This window comes from Anomaloglossus baeobatrachus, chromosome 1 (assembly GCF_048569485.1).
Source record: "Anomaloglossus baeobatrachus isolate aAnoBae1 chromosome 1, aAnoBae1.hap1, whole genome shotgun sequence".
NCBI lineage: Eukaryota > Metazoa > Chordata > Amphibia > Anura > Aromobatidae > Anomaloglossus > Anomaloglossus baeobatrachus.
The window spans coordinates 958,136,997-958,157,605 of NC_134353.1; the positions used below are offsets into that span (position 1 = coordinate 958,136,997).

The following is a 20,609-nucleotide window of genomic DNA, read 5'->3' on the forward strand; positions in this document are numbered from 1 at the left end:
GAGCGACAGATCCCGCACTACACATGGGGGAGAGAGAGCGACAGACCTCGCACTACATATGGAGGAGAGAGAGCGACAGACCCCGCACTACACATGGAGGAGAGAGAGCTACAGACCCCGCAATACACATGGAGGAGAGAGCGACAGACCCCGCACTACACATGGGGAAGAGAGAGTGACAGACCCCTGTTAAAAATATACTCTTAAATATATTTTTCTTCAAATACGTAAAAGCGCTTGAAAGAAAGAACTTCAAAAAAATGTAAAAAATAAATGTATTTTATATCTATTTAAAAATGGTTGCCAGAATTCAGTTACAGAAAGGAAAAATAATATACTTCATTAGCTTACGTAAAAGAGATTCAATTAATCCATATTAATCAATAGAAATCTTCATTCTTCTTTCTTGAGTTCTTGAATGGGCTCATGCTGGAGGCCTGACAGCATATGTCTTGCTTCGTTGGAGCCTGGATGGATGGAGGAATGGATCCAACTTCCAGCAGGCTCGACATGTGTTAGGGTATGTGCGCACGTTGCTTTTTACCTGCTTTTTTGCTGCTTTTTCTTCTGCGCTGTTTAATGCCAAAATGGATGTGTTCTTCTATTCAAGCAAAGTCTATGGGAATTTGGGTTTCTTGTTCACACTATGTTGTTCAAAATGCTGCCTTTTTGTGGCAGAACTTTGGTCAAAAACTCAGCTTTTCAAAGAAGCAACATGTCAATTGTTTTTGCTATTTGGGTTTTGCACTGCAAAGCTGAGTTTTTGACCAAAGTTCTGCCACAAAAAGGCAGCATTTTGAACAACATAGTGTGAACAAGAAACCCAAATTCCCATAGACTTTGCTTGAATAGAAGAACACATCCATTTTGGCATTAAACAGCGCAGAAGAAAAAGCAGCAAAAAAGCAGGTAAAAAGCAACGTGCGCATATACCCTTAGTGTGAGAGAAAGACCGAGCCCCTCCCTCCGTGTCATATTTATACAGCTGTCCAAATCCATATAGGGAAATTACTGCTGAATGCATGTTACACATGACGCAATCCCCCTGCTGGAAAGATCCAGAAAGATAAATATACCCATACTATGTCAGCATTTATGTATATTCAATACGGATACCTTAATATTTATTCCTTATAAGAACTGTTATCAATAAGCTATGCCCTCCAACATAAACAGAACTGTGAACATATATAATATGTCCTATTATAAAATGTTTGATAACTAGATGTATTAATTTTAATGTTTTAACAATTCCCCCTTGAGGCGGGTAAGTTATTATTATTATTATTATTAATGAAACCCTGAAAATTAATTAATACATCATTAAAATAACAGATCTTTTTTCTTATTTGGCGATAGTAAATTAATATCAATAATAATGATGAATAATAATCAATTTGCATTATTCATGTTGTATGTTCAACAATATAATAATGTGGATTCATGCTATGGTAGGCCATGACTGATAATCATATAAAATACATAACTATACTTTCCTAAACCTAAAAAGATGTAAACAGATCCAGTCACCATCTGATGTCCTCTGGGATGATGTCTTCTAATCTTTGATGTAATCTGGCATAAACACAGTCTTTTGAAATAGATCCTTTTATAAAAGATGAATGGTTATCGATTTGATACAGTCCAATATTGTTTATCATTGTTGGATCAGATCCATAAACTTAATTCTTTATTGCAGAGTCCATATATTTAATTAAAGTCCATAATCAATGTTGATAAACCACAGTTCATAAGTGTAGAAGAATATGATATTTGTGCAGTGTAATTTACATTAGTCACCTTTATCCTCCGTGCTGCCTGATGTCAACAGGTGATGAGACGTTCTTGGTCAGCATGACAGGGGTTGACGTTAACACTTTATTGCTCTCCTTGGTAACTGTGGTGAGGTCTTAATGCACAGACCATGTGTCAGGGCTGTAACATTGTCCATCCTGGCACCATAAGATTACTATCCTCGCTGAAGTTCAGAAGCGGTAAGTGTTTTGTATTTAACACAGTCTTATTTGAGTCGTTACCTTTTGGACTTTTGGATATCAGCTTTTGCAACTTTTTTGTAGAAATCTTTTTTACTTTAGAAGAAATAATAAAAGTCTTTTATCTTTGTAATCTTGATTGAAGACTTCATTCCCTAAACTAGATACCAAATATGGCAATGAAACTACCACTAATAAATGTCACAGCGTATCATAACTCTAATACTATAATACCATGTCATTATTATTATCGTAGAAGTATTAATATAATTGATACTTAGAATGATGAAATAATACTGCATAATGGTATAGACGATAATATTTAATGTAATAACCTTTTTTGTCATTGGTGTAATTACCTTTCCAAACCCATAGGTGGCAATGTGTTTGAATGTAACCAAATGTGATATAAAATAATGTAATATGTACCTATAACATGTACCATATTATAAATATGAAAGGCAACAATGTGGCTTATTTAGTTAGATCATTTGTAAATTATAAACCAAAGCAAATAACCTTTTAGAAAAGACTGGATGATTCCATCAAAATACAATATTACTCATTATAAATGATTATTATTGATTAAAAAATATAATATAATATATATGAAGGTAAACCTAGATGTACCTCGATCTTCCATCTTTATTACTCTAATTTAATTTATTTGATTTGTCTATTATCTATTAAATAACCTACTATATAAGAAAATGTGCAACTATAACCAATATTTCATTCTTATTGTGTTAACATACTAATATAAGAATAATGTATTGCTAGGTAAGTAAATAATTGAATATATTGGTGAATGAAGTGTTCTTTTCTTCCAAAAATTGGAACTTTCCCTTTTAATATGATTCATATTTAATAAAGTAATATTCTTATATTAGATATTACTTATCTAAATATTAAAGTGTTTCCTCAATTGAGATATTAAAAATTAGGAAAATAAAAATTGTAAAATTTAAAATTTTGATTAAAAATTTGAATATTGAATAAAAATAATCAAAATAAAAATAAGAATAAAAAGGAAAAATGAAAATCGGAATAAAAATCTGAATAAAAATAAGGCCTTCTATGTATATGACACTTATGTCCTTAATAACACATAACCTTAGTATTACCAGTATCTTATAGGATTTCCATACCTATCATATCAGTAACCTATAAAAATAATTATGTCATGTAACCTTGCTGATAATACTCTTCTTTAGTGTATAAATGCATTGTGATTACCATACTTCAATTATTTTTTTTTCCAATTTTTCCTTTGTACCTGATTAATATTGAGTATTAAAGTATTCTGTAGACACATATTAATCAAATATAAATATGTAATTAAAACCCAACTTTTTCCTTTTTAATATGAAATATGATGTTATAAAAATTAATGTCAAGATTAAATTAAATTAAAATGTATGTTGTATATCTTCAAAACCATATTATAAATATTTCTTTCATATCTGAAAAGAAAATTATTACCAATCTGTGAATCAGTAAAATAAAATAAGTAACACAAACCTGTATAAAATTAAAGACATTAAAAATGCTTATTCTATAATGTGATTCTTCAGAGTAAACCTGTGATATGGACACATCTACATTAAAGAAATATGTCTATGAATAAAATATATTCTGTATAAATTCCTTAATTATTTAATAGTTATAACTTATTTATTATAATATATATATATATATACATATACATATATATATATATATATATATATATATATATATATATATATACCTTACTTTGAAGTTAAAAAAAAAAATGTTTCCCTTTTTTTTCTTTGGAGGCTTCAAAGACCCCTGGATAGAATTTCAGTCGACAGCTGTTCTGTCAATTAGACTGCCTCACTGTATATACAAACCTATCCACATACGAGACATTGACAAAACACATATCCCCTTTCTGATTTTTCAGTTTTTCTATGCGCATTTCAAAAATATGATAATTTAATTTGAAGTACTTCTTGAAAAAAATACGAATAATTTAGTACATATACTCATGAGTATCAGGTACCTTTGATAGTCACATACTGTACATTTGACCATAGGACAGACAGACACTTATTAGCTCAGTAATTCAAGTGTCACATGCTCTGGTTACGTGCAAGGAACACCATTCCAACAAAGCAAGCAAGTTTAAGCATTCCACTCCAAAAACTCAGATTACACTTCAAATAGCACCAAGGAAAACATATGTATATTCATAAAAGAAATGTTAAAACTAATGGTCCTCTGGTGATTGGTACCTGAGAAAATAATAATTATTAAGCATGCTTTCGCGATTAGCCTTTACGCAAATATAAGATATATGTTACCTGATTGAGGATAAGAACAAATTTATAAAAAAAAATGTAATACTTCATGAATTTGCTTTACTGAGAAATTCTGAGGGAAATAAAAGAATAAAATTATTATCATATTTATGATAAAAATGAAACACTTAAAATAAGTTACTTTCTCTTATTATTAAATATTAAATATTATTTATATACAGAGATCAAATTATTAATTTATAAAATTTAACTATAATTTCTTAAACAATGAAAATATAACTCTGATTTTACTATCACTAATTTTAAATATACTATATAGATAAATCTATAGAAAGTATGTATTACATGGATACACTGTATATGAATAATAATAAATATCAAATAACAAAATTAAATTATCCAGAAATCCTCTTTATCCAGCTAAAAGCCAAACCTAAATTTTTCTTCAAAGATTCGATCTATTATGGTCAATTTCAACCTGCTGGAATCTCTGATAATATTCTGTATCTCAGTTTTTTCCTTAACCCCTTCAGCCCCTGGGCACTTTCCGTTTTTGCGTTTTTGTTTTTTGCTCCCCTTCTTCCGAGAGGTGTAACTTTTTTATTTTTCCATCAATCTTGCCATATGAGGGCTTGTTTTTTGTGGGACGAGTTGTACTTTTAAATGAAACTGTAAGTTTTACCATATAGTGTACCGGAAAACGGCAAAAAAATTCCAAGTGCGGAAAAATTGCAAAAAAGTGTGATCGTACAATAGTTTTAGGGATATTTTATTCACTGTGTTCACTATATGGTAAAACTGAGGTATCTATGTTATGCCTCAGGTCAGTGCGAGTTTGTAGACACCAAACATGTATAAGTTTACTTGTATCTAAGGGGTTAAAAAAAATTCACAAACTTGTCCAAAAAAAGTGGCGCACGTTTTGCGCCACTTTCCAAAACCCGTAGCGTTCTCATTTTTCAGGATCTGAGGCTCATAGATGGCTTATTTTTTGCGTCTCGACCTGACGTTTTTAACGGTACAATTTTTGCGCAGATGCTACATTTTGATCTCCTGTTATTGTATTTTGCGCAAAATTTGCGGCGACCAAAAAACGTAATTTTGTCGTTTGGAATTTTTTTGCCGCTACGCCGTTTACTGATCAGATTCATTGATTTTATATTTTGATAGATTGGGCATTTCTGAACACGGCGATACCAAATATGTGTATATTTTTTATTTTTTTAATCCTTTAATTTTCAATGGGGTGAAAGGGGGGTGATTTGAACTTTTAGGTTTTTTTATTTTTTATAAATTTTTTAAAACTTTTTTTTAACTTTTTTTTTAAATTTTACTAGTCTCCCTAGGGGGCTATAGCGATCAGCAATACGATCGCTCTGCACTATCTACAGATCTCAGCTACAGAGCTGAGAACTGCAGATTTGCTGCTTTACTTTCAATGCCGGCTGTATTCCGGCATTGAGAGGAAGTGAGTCATGTTAGCTACAGGCGTCATCACATGATCCTGTGCTACCATGGCAACCATCGAAAGTCACATGATCATGTCACGTGACTTCCGGTGGGGGCGGGGTAAGTGACTGTCATGGCGGCGCCCATATACATTTCGCTGCCAGATTTTGGCAGCGAAATGTAAGGGGTTAATGGCCGCGGGTGGAAGCGATTCCAGCCGCGGCTAGCAGGCACACATGTCAGCTGTTGATAACAGCTGATATGTGCGCGGATCGCCGCCGCCTGCCGGCGGCAGGGAGCGGAGCTTACTAGCATACGATCCATGACGTACCCAGTACGTCATGGGTCGTTAAGGGGTGAAATGAAAAAGAATGTCTCTCTCCGAAGGCCCACCCAGCTGTCGCTGTCTTTCACAGCTTTTACTCATCATTTGTCTGGGATCATCAATATCTGATCCTGTGACCAATCCCTTCACTGGAGACAAGGGATACAAAGGTTTTTCCTGTGGAAAAAGATTTTTAGATAATAATAATTGTGATGGATTGTATGATTTGTAATTTACATGCAATTTCCTACGAATTTCATACATTTTGTCACAGGAATATTTGGATCTGGGAGACACTGTTGATTTTTCACAGAATCTCTCCTTTTTGGTTTCACAGAATTAATTAATTTCTGTTTTAATTGAATTTGGTGATTTCTAACAAAATCGATAAATTCGGTACTTTCGAATAGATTCCGTTTCTTTAACGATATAGCACAGGTTTTAGTATCAAGAATTTTATTAAATTTCTTGACGAACAAATGTACTATTTCATTTGGTCTGACATTTGGAATAACCGCACTATATAAACGTTCAAAAACGGACATAAATGAGAACGTACTTTCATTCTGTACAATTTGTAATTCCTACAAAATCTCATAATTTGGATCAGATTCATTCCTGTCACAAAAAATAAGATTTCTTAGCCTCGTGATTTCATCTTCATTTGAACAATCAAATGTCTCATTGTCAGAAGAATTTTTTAATGCTAGCTGTCTGAAATTTTTTTGGGGTACCCACATATGGAATACCTGAGTCTTCTCACTATTGGTTAAATTTAACTTTACAACACTACTTTCAAATATTTCTGAATTTCTATATACATGTATTTTGGGATTATATGCGGGTATTAATTTGCATATATCCAAAAGATTCTTCCTCAGTTTAATCCCTAATTTAGCCTGTTCTATTTTTAGAAACTGATCTCCGCCATGCTCTCTCTGCACATGTTCTTCTCTGACAACTTTTTGCACGTCTCCTACTCTGGCTCCTCCCCCTTCTGACTTCTCTATGTCATTTCCTGCTTCTTTCCCAGTGTCCTGAAAGTCACTTTTAATAGATGGCACATGTCTGCAGCCATCTTTATTATAGTCAAAATCTGACTTTTCAGGTTGTCCATTTCCACAAACCTTAAATTTCTCTAACACTAACTTGTGGAATTGATAAACTAAATGACAGACATTCCTGATTTTCTGTTTCTCTCTATTAAAAGACATTGCACATTCTACACGTGAATTCTCAAGTTCACACTCCCCATAAAGGCTTACCCAAAGCTCCTCAACATTAGAAATATCTGAGTATATGAACTGTATTTTACTTTGCTTAGAAAAAGAAGAGATAAAATCCATTTTCTTACCTGGAATGACCAGATGATCTGATGGATGATCCTCTGAGACTTGATTCACCTTGTTCAGCACGTCCAATACTTTATGGGCTGACTTATTCTTTTTCGTTCAAAGACACTTCAAAGGATAATCTTCTGTGATTTTGCAAACTCTTTAAAGTTCATTTAAAAAACATTCATGCGACTTGACTTATCCGTATTTTCTAGGTACTGCGTGATTTTTATAAATTGTTGATTCCTGATACTTTGCTAAAGGTATTCATTACTTCTGTCCCCCCTTAAGCAAAGTGAAGGAACAAGTAGAAAAAATTAAAAAATCAAGAATGGCTGGCTCTCCAAATTTTAAAAATATACTCTTAAATATATTTTTCTTCAAATACGTAAAGGCACATGAAAGAAAGAACTTCAAAAAAATGTAAAAAATAAATGTATTTTACATCTATTTAAAAATGGTTGCCAGAATTCAGTTACAGAAAGGAAAAATAATATACTTAATTAGCTTACGTAAAAGAGATTCAATTAGTCCATATTAATCAATAGAAATCTTCATTCATCTTTCTTGAGTTCTTGAATGGGCTCATGCTGGAGGCCTGACAGCATATGTCTTGCTTCGTTGAGGGCTGGATGGATGGAGGGATGGATCCAACTTCCAGCAGGCTCGACATGTGTTAAGCTGGTGTCACACTAAACGACAGCGACAACGACGTCGCTGTTACGTCACCATTTTCGGTGACGTAACAGCGACCTTGTAAGTCGCTGTTATGATCGCTGCTTAGCTGTCAAACACAGCAGAAGCAGCGATCATAAGGTCGCTGTGCTACATGTTCAGAGAGCAGGGAGCCGCGCTTAGCGCTGGCTCCTTGCTCTCCTACAGCACACATCGGGTTAATTAACCCGATGTATGCTGCAGCTACATGTCACAGTTCAGAGAGCAGGGAGCCGCGCTTAGCGCTGGCTCCTTGCTCTCCTACAGCACACATCGGGTTAATTAACCCGATGTGTGCTGCAGCTACATGTCACAGTTCAGAGAGCAGGGAGCCGCGCACTGCTTAGCGCTGGCTCCTTGCTCTCCTTGCTACAGTATACATCGGGTTAATTACCCGATGCATACTGAAAGCCACATGTCACAGTGCAGGAGCCGGCGCTGGCAGCAAGAGCGGAGGCTGGTAACCAGCGTAAACATCGGGTAACCAGGGAAAGGGCTTCCCTTGGTTACCCGATGTTTACGCTGGTTACAGCTTACCGCAGCTGCCAGTGCCGGCTCCTGATCGCTTCATTTCGTCGCTCTCTCGCTGTCACACACAGCGATGTGTGTGTCACAGCGGGAGAGTGACGACCAAAAAATGAAGCTGGACATTCAGCAACGACCGGCGACCTCACAGCAGGGGCCAGGTCGTTGCTGGATGTCACACACAGCGACAGCGACGGGACGTCGCTGCAACGTCACAGAAAATGGTGACGTAGCAGCGACGTCGTTGTCGTCGTCGTTATGTGTGACACCAGCTTTAGTGTGAGAGAGAGACCGAGCCCCTCCCTCCGTGTCATATTTATACAGCTGTCCAAATCCATATAGGGAAATTACTGCTGAATGCATGTTACACATGATGCAATCCCCTTGCTGGAAAGATCCAGAAAGATAAATATTCCCATACTATGTCAGCATTTATGTATATTCAATACGGATACCTTAATATTTATTCCTTATAAGAAATGTTATCAATAAGCTATGCCCTCCAACATAAACAGAACTGTGAACATATATAATATGTCCTATTATAAAATGTTTGATAACTAGAAGTATTAATTTTAATGTTTTAACAACCCCACACTACACATGGGGAAGAGAGAGCGACAGACCCCGCAGTACACATGGAGGAGAGAGAGCGACAAAACCCACACTACACATGAGGGAGAGAGAGCATCAGACCCCACACTACACATGAGGGACAGAGAGCGACAGACCCCGCACTACACATGGGGAAGAGAGAGCGACAGAACCGGCACTACACATGGGGAGAGAGAGCGACAGACCCTGCACTACACATGGAGGAGAGAGCGACAGACCCCGCACTACACATGGGGGAGAGAGAGCGACAGACCCCGCACTACACATGAGGGAGAGAGAGCGACAGACTCCACACTACACATGGGGGCGAGAGAACGACAAACCCTTCACTACACATGGGGGAGAGAGAGCGACAGACCCCGCACTACACATGATGGAGAGAGAGCGACAGACCCCGCACTACACATGGAGGAGAGAGAGCGACAGACCCCGCACTACACATGTGGGAGAGAGAGCGACAGACCCCGCACTATACATAAGGGAGAGAGAGTGACAGACCCCGCACTACACATGGGGGAGAGAGAGAGCGACAGACCCCGCACTACAAATGGGGGAGAGAGAGCGACAAACCCCGCACTACATATAAGGGAGAGAGAGCGACAGACCCCGCACTACACATGAGGGAGAGAGAGCGACAGACCCCACACTACATATGAGGGAGAGAGAGCGACAGACCCTGCACTACAGATGGAGGAGAGAGAGCGACAGACCCCACACTACACATAGGGGAGTGTGACAGACCCCGCACTACACATGGAGAGAGAGCGACAGACCCCACACTACACCTGGGGAAAAGAGAGCGACAGACCCCACACTACACATGGAGGAGAGAGAGTGACAGACCCCGCACTACACATGGCGGAGAGAGAGCGACAGACCCCGCACTACACATAAAAGAGAGAGAGTGACAGACTCCGCACTACACATGGGGGAGAGAGAGCGACAGACCCCGCACTACACATGGGGGAGAGAGAGCGACAGACCCCGGACTACACATGGGGGAGAGAGAGCGACAGACCCCACACTACACATGGGGGAGAGAGAGCGACAGACCCCGCACTACACATGGGGGAGAGAGAGAGGGACAGACCCCGAACTACACATGGGGGAGAGAGAGCGACAGACCCCGCACTACACATGGGGGAAAGAGAGTGACAGACCCCGCACTACACATGGGTGGAGAGAGAGTGACAGACCCTGCACTAAATATAAGGGAGAGAGAGCAACAGACCCCGCACTACACATGGGGGAGAGAGAGCGACAGACCCCGCACTATATATAAGGGAGTGAGAGCGACAGACCCCGCACTACACATGAGGGAGAGAGAGCGACAGACCCCGCACTACACATGGAGGAGAGAGAGGGACAGACCCTGCACTACACATGGGGGAGAGAGAGCGACAGACCCCGCACTACACATGGGGGAGAGAGAGCGACAGACCCCGCACTACATATAAAGAAGAGAGAGTGACAGACCCCGCACTACACATGGGGGAGAGAGAGCGACAGACCCCGCACTACACATGAGGGAGAAAGCGACAGACCCCGCACTACACATGGAGGAGAGAGAGCGACAGACTTCGCACTACACCTGAGGGAGAGAGAGTGACAGACCCTGCACTACACATGGGAGAGAGCGACAGACCCCGCACTACACATGGGGGAGAGAGAGAGTGACAGACCCTGCACTACACATGGGGGAGAGAGAACGACAGACCCCGCACTACACATGGGGGCGGGAGAATGACAGACCCTGCACTACACATGGGGGATAGAGAGCGACAGACCCCAAACTACACATGGAGGAGAGAGAGTGACAGACCCCGCACTACATATGGGGGAAAGAGAGCGACAGACCCCCCACTACACATGGAGGAGAGAGAGCGACAGACCCCGCACTACACATGGGGGAGAGAGAGCGACAGACCCCGCACTACACATGGGGGACAGAGAGCGACAGACCCCGCACTACACATAAGGGAGAGAGAGTGACAGACTCCACACTACACATGGGGGAGAGAGAGCGACAGACCCTGCACTACACATGGGGGAGAGAGAGCGACAGACCCCGCGCTACACATGGAGGAGAGAGAGGGATAGACCCCGCACTACACATGGGGAGAGAGAGAGCGACAGACCCCGCACTATATATAAGGGAGAGAGAGTGACAAACCCCGCAGTACACATGGGGGAGAGAGAGCGACAGACCCCGCACTACATATAAGGGAGAGAGAGCGACAGACCCCGCACTACACATGAGGGAGAGAGAGCAACAGACTGTAAAAACATTAAAATTAATACATCTAGTTATTAAACACTTTAAATAGGACATATTATATATGTTCACAGTTCTGTTTATGTTGGAGGGCATAGCTTATTGATAAAGTTTTTATAAGGAATAAATATTAAGGTATCTGTATCGAATCTAGGTAAATGCTGACATAGTGTGATATAAATACCATTCTATCTGGAAGCTTCTAGTGATTACATCATATGTATCTACGTTCAGCTGAAATACACTATATGGTTTGGACAGTTGTCATATAACACATGGTGGGAGGGGGTGGCTGGTGTGACTCTTCCTCCAAGAGTCAATCTACACATGTCGAAGCTGATCCATCCATCCATCCAGCCTCCAAGAAGCATGTCATGTCTGTTCCTTTGATCCTGCATTCACCCAAGACGAAGCAAGATATGGCTGCTCTCTCAGGAACTCAAGAAAGACTAATTGAACTCTTTTACGTAAGCTAAAGAAGAATATTATTTTTTTCCTTTCTGTAACTGAACTTTGGCAACCATTTTAAATAGATATAAATACATCTATTCATTTTTTTTACATATTTTAATGTTTTGTCTTTCATGCGTCTTATCACGTATTTGAAGAAAAATATATTTAAGAGTATATTTTTAACATTTTGGCGAGCTCAGTCATTCGTGTGTTTTTTTAATTTTTTGTAGTTATTCCTTTACTTTGCACAAAGGGGGTCAGCAGTAATAAATATCTCCTGCAAAGTGTCAGGAATCGACAATTTATAAAAATCACGTGGAGCCTAGGAAATACGTATAAGTCAAGTCGCATGAATGTATTTTTAAATGAATTTTAAACTTTGCTAAGCCACAGACATGTTTTGACGTGTCTCTGGAGGAGAAAGGATAAGTCAGTCCATAAGAAGTGCTACAAGTGCTGATTATAAGTCAAGGTAAGACAATTAATTTAAATTCTTTTTCTGAACAAAGTAAGCATGTAGAGAAGTCTAGTTTAGCGAATTTATGGTTAGACTTGTATGCTGAGTGTGAACTAGCAAATTCACGAGTAAATTCTAAGGTATTTTTTAACAAAGAAAAAGAGAAGCTTAGAAATTTATTGCATTTAGTTCAGGAATTCCATAAGTCAGTGTTAGAGAAATCCAGACTGCTTACAACCTAAAATGTCAGAAAGTGATTTTGTGAATTTTGACTGTAATCAAGATGGCCGCAGACATGTGCCGTCTATTAAAAGTGACTTGCAGGACACTGGGAAAGAAGCAGGAAATGACATAGCGGAGCCAGAAGGGGGAGGAGTGAGAGAGCATGGTGGAGATCAGTTTCTAAGATTAGAACAGACTAAGTTAGAACTTAAACTTAGGAAGAATCTTTTGGACTTATGCAAATCAATTCCCGCACATAATTCCAAAAGACATGTATGCAGAAATTCAGAAATATTTGAAAGTAGTGTTGAAAAGTTAATTTTAACCAATAGTGAGAAGACTCAGTTATTCCGTATGTGGTTTCCCCAACATTTTTTCAGACAGCTAGCATTAAAAAAGTCTCCTGACAATGAGACATTTGATTGTTCAAATGATGATGACATCACAAGGCTGAGAAATCTCATTTTTTGTGAACGGAATGAAGCGAGTCCAGATTATGAGATGTTGAAGGAATTACAAATTGAACAGAATGAGAGTACGTTCTCATTTATGTCCGTTTTTGAACGTTTATATAGGGCGGTTATTCCAAATGTCAGATCGAATGAAATAGTACATTTGTTTGTCAAGAAATTTAATAAAATTCTTGATACTAAAACCTGTGCTATAGCGTTAAAGAAACGGAATCTATTCGAAAGTACTCAATTTATCGATTTCGTTAGAAATCACCAAATTCAATCAAAACAGAAATTAATTAATTCTGTGAAACCAAAAAAGGAGAGATTCTGTGAAAAATCAACAGTGTCTCCCAGATCCAAATATTCCTGTGACAAAATGTATGAAATTCGTAGGAAATTGCATGTAAATTACAAATCATACACCCCCTCTCTTTCCTTGTCTCCATCAATGAAAGAGAAAATTGTCACAAAATCTGATACTGACGATCTCAGTCAAGCTATTTTTAAAAGCCCTGGAAGACAGAAACAGGTGTCTTGTGCAAATTCTCTCCCCTTGTCACTATTGAAAGAAAAAATGTCGTCCAGAGAAGTTGACATCCAGCGGCAGCTGGATGGTCCTTCGGAGAGAGACATTTTTTCTCATTTAAGGAAAAAAATTGAGTTACAGAGCATTTTCAGAGATTCCCACAGGTTGAAATTGAATATAATAGATTGGATATTGGAAGATAAACTGGGGTTTGATTTTCAGCTGGATAAAGGGGATTTCTGGATAAATTAATTTTGTTATTTGATATTTATTATTACTCATATACAGTGTATCCATATAATACATACCTTCTATAGATTTCTTTTTATATATATATATATATATATATATATATGTATGTATATATATAAAGGTAGTGATAGTAAGATCAAAGTCATGTTTTCATTTAGTTATATGATAGTTAAATTTTATAAATTAATAGTTTGATCTCAGTATATGAATAATAATATTTAAAATTTAATAATAAGAAAAAGTATAGCTTATTTTAAGTGTTTCATTTTTATAAATATAATTTTATTCTTTTATTTCCCTCAGAATTCATCAGTAATGCAGATTGATGAAGTATTAACTTTTTATTTATAAATTTGTTCTTATCCTCAATCAGGTAACATATATCCTATATTTGCGTAAGGCTAATCATTAAAGCGCCCGGTCCTGGCCCCAACGCGGTATCCCCGCACGTCCCCACTCCCAGGCCAGCGGGAGTGCCCTCTCTCTCACCTGTCAGCTCCCACTGCAGTATTACTGTACGATCCCGTTCCCAGGCTTCAGCGGAGGCGTCCTCCCTCTCTCTTGCCCGGTGGAGCTGCCTGACCCAGGGCCGTGGGGTACCCGGTCTCGGGCTTTTAGTTTTCGGCGGATTGTCACAGGTGGCTGTGCCCGGTCCCGTGGCCCTGGTGGCAGTTAAAAGAAGTCTGATAAAAACAATAGTAAAAATAAATAAAATAATAGTGTCTTGTGACGCCACCTACGGCTCTCGGTAATGTTACCAACGCTGCTTGCAGACCTCCGGGGTGATGATGAAGGAGCGATGTCCCCAAGACCTTTAGAAAATATCGAGATTTCACACACAGGGAGACAGCTTACCACACAAGTCTTGATATCAGTCTCTTCAAGGCCGCTGAGATGTGGCTCTCCATGTTCAGGCAAACACAGTCTGTAGTGAGAGCAGGACCTTGGATAGCAATAACTGTCACACACACACACTTGGTCTTTCCTTCTGCATCTTTACTAATGTTAGCAGGGATAAGTCCAGGGTACAGTCCGGGTAGTCGGGTGGCAGTTGGGATTTACACATCTGTGAATTTTGAGGCCTCCTTTTTGCTGTGTGTCTGTTTAACTCCTGGGCTGTTTTAAGCCTGGCCCTGACCTCTCCTGTGTCTCTCACTTGTATAGCAGGCGTAATGAACTGTTCTCCTGGGCACCACTAACTCTGCTGCGGTCCCTGTCTCTATTGATGGCTGTGCTACAAGTGTTTCTGTGCTGGGAGACTGAAGTCCCCCTCGCCTTCCGGACTGTTCTGCTGGGACTGACTAAACCCATGCAGATTCGGACTCCGGTGTCCGGGTTGTTTCTTCTGGGGTGTACCAAACTGGTTTCTTCACCCCTTCTCTGTCTCGCCTTGCCTCCGACCCTCACTCAGGATCCCTCAGACTGCTAGGCTTTTCCCCTGGTACTCACCCCCAACATAGCACCATTTTCAGGTGGCTTCCTCTGTCAGTCCTGCACTAGACCCCACCGGTTTCATGTACCTCTCTCGGCCCCCAGCATTGGAATTTCTAGGAGACGTCAACTGACATCAGCCAGTACGTCTGACGTCAGCTAATGACAAAAAAAAGAAAAAGCGATTAGACATCCTTAATGCAAAAAATTGTTTATTAAGTTATAGAAGGTGATACAGTGGGGGTGGAAAATGTGACCACACCGGTCAGAAAAAGGGCACACAATTCCCATAGCAAGTGTAATTGCTAAATGTTAAAGTATACATAGATATTAATGAAGGTATAAATTACAATACCGGAAAATGGTAATCCAGGCAGGCACAGATTATATAAAAAATTGCAAATGCTAAGTATATCGGAAGTAATATAAACAGCCCAAGAATTAAACTGAAATGTGTACAAAAATGACCACCTATGGTAGATTTACATCAAAGGATCTGGGAATGTAAATTGCAATGTGCTAACAGAGTGTTTAATGGCACTGATTAAATGCAATTATATATTCCATATTAGTAACCAGAGCCCTTGGTGTGATAAATGTCATATTATTCCAAATCATACAGAAGGGATCATATGTAAATAGACTATACAGGGAATAGAATATACTATCATCTAAGATAGTAAACAGAGATCCGCTTACAAGGTTCGATGCAGAGAGCAAACCAGACCGCGTAATCCTGCATTGCAAAATAGTGTTGCCGGTATTGATAGAGAATAGTGCCCAACCGACGGGCATTTTAGCGTGAGCCTTCGTCAGGGAGTGACTTCATGTGCATGAACGTTAGCATAAAAAAGTCCAGTGTCCAATCAGTGCATGACCCGCCAGAGATTGATGCATGAGCGTCCCTGGAAGCAGGCCCGCCCACCCACCGCACCACATGGGGCTCCGGGGCACGTGGAAATCACAAGATCACGGCGGCCCAGTACATAGAGATGCAGCGCACAGATGGAGGAGACCGCAAGAGAACTGCGCATGCGTACCAGGCAGATCACGGCCGATGGGACAAATGCATTACCACAATTTGGAAGCATTCCATCTACTGATCTAAGGCAAGAGTTGATTTACTGCTATAACATTTCCCACATATTAAACAAACATGTCTTTTACCTTGTGTGAATTTTCATGTGTCTAACAAAAGTGAATCTGTGAGCAAAGCATTTCCCACATGCTGAACATGAAAATGGCTTCTCCCCTGTGTGAGTGCTTATATGCTTATCAAGATGTGATTTCCGAATAAAACATTTCCCACATTCTGAACATGAAAATGGCTTCTCTCCTGTGTGAGTGCTTATATGCCTATCAAGATGTGATTTCCGAAGAAAACACTTCCCACATTCTGAACATGAAAATGGCTTCTCCCCTGTGTGAGATTGTATATGCTGATCAAGATGTTTTTTCAAAATAAAACATTTCCCACATTCTGTACATGAAAATGGCTTCTCCCCTGTGTGAGATTTTAGATGCGTATTAAGCTCTGATTTTCGAATAAAACATTTCCCACAATCTGAACATAAAAATGGCTTCTCCCCGGTGTGAGTATTTATATGGTCATAAAGCTGTGATTTCCAACAATAACATTTCCCACATTCTGAACATGAAAATGGCTTCTCCCCTGTGTGAGATTGTATATGCTGATCAAAATGTTTTTTCTGAATAAAACATTTCCCACATTCTGAACATGAAAATGGCTTCTCCCCTGTGTGAGATTTTAGATGCACATTAAGCTCTGATTTCCGAATAAAACATTTCCCACAATCTGAACATAAAAATGGCTTCTCCCCGGTGTGAGTATTTATATGGTCATAAAGCTGTGACTTCCAACAATAACATTTCCCACATTCTGAACATGAAAATGGCTTCTCCCCTGTGTGAGATTTTAGATGCACATTAAGCTATGATTTCCGAATAAAACATTTCCCACAATCTGAACATAAAAATGGCTTCTCCCCTGTGTGAGTTTTTATATGGTCATCAACCTCTGATTTCCTAATAAAACATTTCCCACATTCTGAACATGAAAATGGCTTCTCCCCTGTGTGAGTTTTTATATGCCGATTAAGATGTGATTTCCAAATAAAACATTTCCCACATTCTGAACATAAAAATGGCTTTTCTCCGGTGTGAGTTTTTATATGGTCATAAAGCTCTGATTTCCAACGATAACATTTCCCACATTCTGAACATGAAAATGGCTTTTCCCCCGTGTGAGTTCTTACATGCACATTAAGCTCTGATTTCCAACTAAAACATTTCCCACATTCTGAACAAGAAAATGACTTCTCCCCTGTGTGAGTTTTTCTATGCCTATCAAGCTGTGATTTCCAACTAAAACATTTCCCACATTCTGAACATGAAAATGGCTTCTCCCTTGTGTGAGTTTTTAGATGAACTTCAAGCTGTGATTTCAAAGTAAAACATTTTCCACATTCTGGGCATGACAATGGTTTTCCTTTGTGAATTATTTTGTGTGAAATTAGAGCTGACTTTTGGGTAAAACACTTTCTACATTGATAACATGAATACGGCTTCTCCCCCATGTGAGCTCTTTGTTGTTTAACACCCTTTCTGTGGCTTTTATTTTGTTGAACATTCTGCAGTAAATCAACACATTGTTTAGAAGCAGCAGATGATGGATCCTGGGTGTAAAGGACTGAGGGTAGATCTGGGACAATGACTTGCAATTCATATGTATTCTGTATAATGCCACAATCATCTGTGAAAAGAATAAAACAGATTTTGTAAAATTTGCCCCTTCAATGACCAACAACACAAGCTACCCCTACACTAACTCCAGACACACTGCGCACAAGATGGCATCTGTGGATTTATTTTTTTTTGGGGGGGGGGTTCTCCTGCTGCTCCTTTTCCTACCATATCCACAGACTCAACATGCAATTCTTAACCATAATGGTTGGAGGGCCCTCACTCATACATTTTGAAAGGTCCTCTTTCATACATTTGGAAAGGCCCACAGGTGGCCCTCTACCAGAAATTTTGGAGGGTCCTGCCTCTAGTTCCTTTCATCCTGGTCTGAACTACCCACCCCATGAGTCCCAAGCTGGAAGCACTGCCTCGGTGAAGCAGCAACAGGCTCTGTTTAAATGACTGCCTTTAGATGATAAATCGCACACTGCAGCAGAGTTGTTGAGAGGTCCAATAGACGAGACAGATCTGTGTCTCTTGCAATCCGAACCAACAACCAGCCATGGTCGTGTGTGTTAACATGCCTGTAACCTGGTGGTGGCCCTGAAGCTTAGGAAGCTCGCACATGCAGCATGCACCATGCCTAGACCACGTGCTCAACTTCGTGGTTCAGCAGTTTATGAAAAACGAGCCCAATTTGCCAGAGCTACTTGTGAAGGTACGCTGTGTGTGCGCCCATTTCAACCAATCCACTCTGGCTTCCACTTGTCTGGCAGGGCTTCAGCAGCGGTTGCAAATGGCAGCTTAGCGACAGCTGTGTGACTTGACCAAGCTGGAACTCCACATTGCACATGTACTTGCCAAGGCTTTCTGCCAACAGAAGGCATTAGTTGAATACCAGATACAGCTTAATAATTTTTATTTATATAGCGCCAAATATATTCCATTGCACTTTATAATACCAGCTCCAACATGAGGTATTTGTCAGCCCCCACACAAAATGACTCATGAACACGTATGTCTGAAATCTGTGACTTTCTACAAAAAATTGAGCGAACAACGAAGATGGGGTGTTGATGAAGCCATAATCAGCATAACCATCCCGCTTTGGTGCCTCCTCAAATGCTTCATGCTCCCAATTAAAAAAGCTTTGCATGTGGGCCAGGTGGAGAGGGAGGAAGAAAGTACAGAGTGCTACATGCATGCCAATCCCCTGTCCAGGCACAGATGACACCTGCCAGGCACCAGACATTGCACATTCACAAGCACCATCAGCAACATTGTCAGACGTTTTTCCCAGCCCAGCATTCAATTAGCCGTAATCCAGGACTTGACATGGAAATGAAAATATACAGCTAGCCAAACAAGCACCCACCCACAGGACTAAACACTAAACGGGCAAATTTACAGACTCTTTGCCCTGGAAATGTGGCCATTTAGGCTACTGGACACTAATGCTTGCCGCAACGATACGGCAGCGGCTGGCCTTCGGGACTTACTCCCCAGTGCAACTATTTTTTGCCCTACAACAGCACGTATATTATAACTAGATGAGTGAACCTTTCAGGGTTCGGTTTGCAGAGCCTAACCAAACATACGGTACATTAGTCAAACAAAACTCTGAACCTTTATCAAACCTTTCTGAACCCCACTAAATTCAAAGGGAGTCAGCGTCGGTGATATTTCCTCCTTTAGTACTTTATAGAATTCCCCATTGAACCCGTCAGGCCCCGGTGCTTTTTGTATACTCAGTTCTCCTATTGTTGTTTGCACTTCCTCTATTGTGATGTCCGCGTTCAGTCTAGTCAGTTCATCCTCGGTTATTTGTGTAAGTCCTAATGTCTTTAGCCACTCCCTCCCTCCTTCTCCATTTTCATCCCCCTTACTATATAGTTTGGCATAGTATTCCCCCAAGATCTGGTTGATCTCCTGCGGATTCGTCGATTTGGTCCCATCCTGTCTTGTCATACTAGCTATTAACGTCAACGGTCGTCTTCCCTTTGCCAGGTTAGCCAGCAGTTTACCTGCCTTATTGCCAAATCGGTGCAAGTCAACCTCCTGCTGAGACCTTACTAGTTCTTCTCGTTTTCCTACCCACATGTCAAACTCTTGTTTTGCTTCCTTCCACTCTTCTTTTGCTTTTTGGGATTTGTTTTCTAGGTACCTTGTGTATTTCTCTCTCAAACTAGTGCTTGCCTCCTGGTAATGTTTTTGCGTCTGTTTCCTAATTTTGGCTACATGCCCCATCAGTCTCCCCCTTAATACTACTTTCGCTGTTTCCCAGAATAGCATTGCCTCTTCCTTGTGCCCGCTGTTAGTGCCGCAATATTCCTCCCACCACTCCTTTAATGTATTAATAAAATCTTTATCTTTGAGTAAGAATGATGGAAATCTCCATATATAATCCGAGCCCCTCTGTATTCTGTCATTTAAGTCTAAGGTCACCGGGCTGTGGTCGGATATAACCATGTTCTCTATGTCTACATCCTTGACCCTGTGCCAGAGTCTTTGGTCTACTAACATAAAGTCAATCCTTGACCATGCTTCGTGTGGGTGTGAGTAGTGTGTAAATTCACGTTCATATGGGAGTTGCG

At 39.8% G+C, this 20,609-nt stretch overlaps 1 protein-coding gene and 1 pseudogene across 2 annotated transcripts in view; both read right to left on the minus strand.

Annotated features, from left to right (window-relative positions):
* LOC142257597 (uncharacterized) overlaps window positions 1–20,609 on the minus strand; it is a 1,260,196-nt gene that overhangs the window by 296,469 nt on the left and 943,118 nt on the right. The gene's annotated exons all lie outside the window — the stretch shown is intronic.
* On the minus strand, window positions 16,444–17,909 carry LOC142303609 (uncharacterized; annotated as a pseudogene).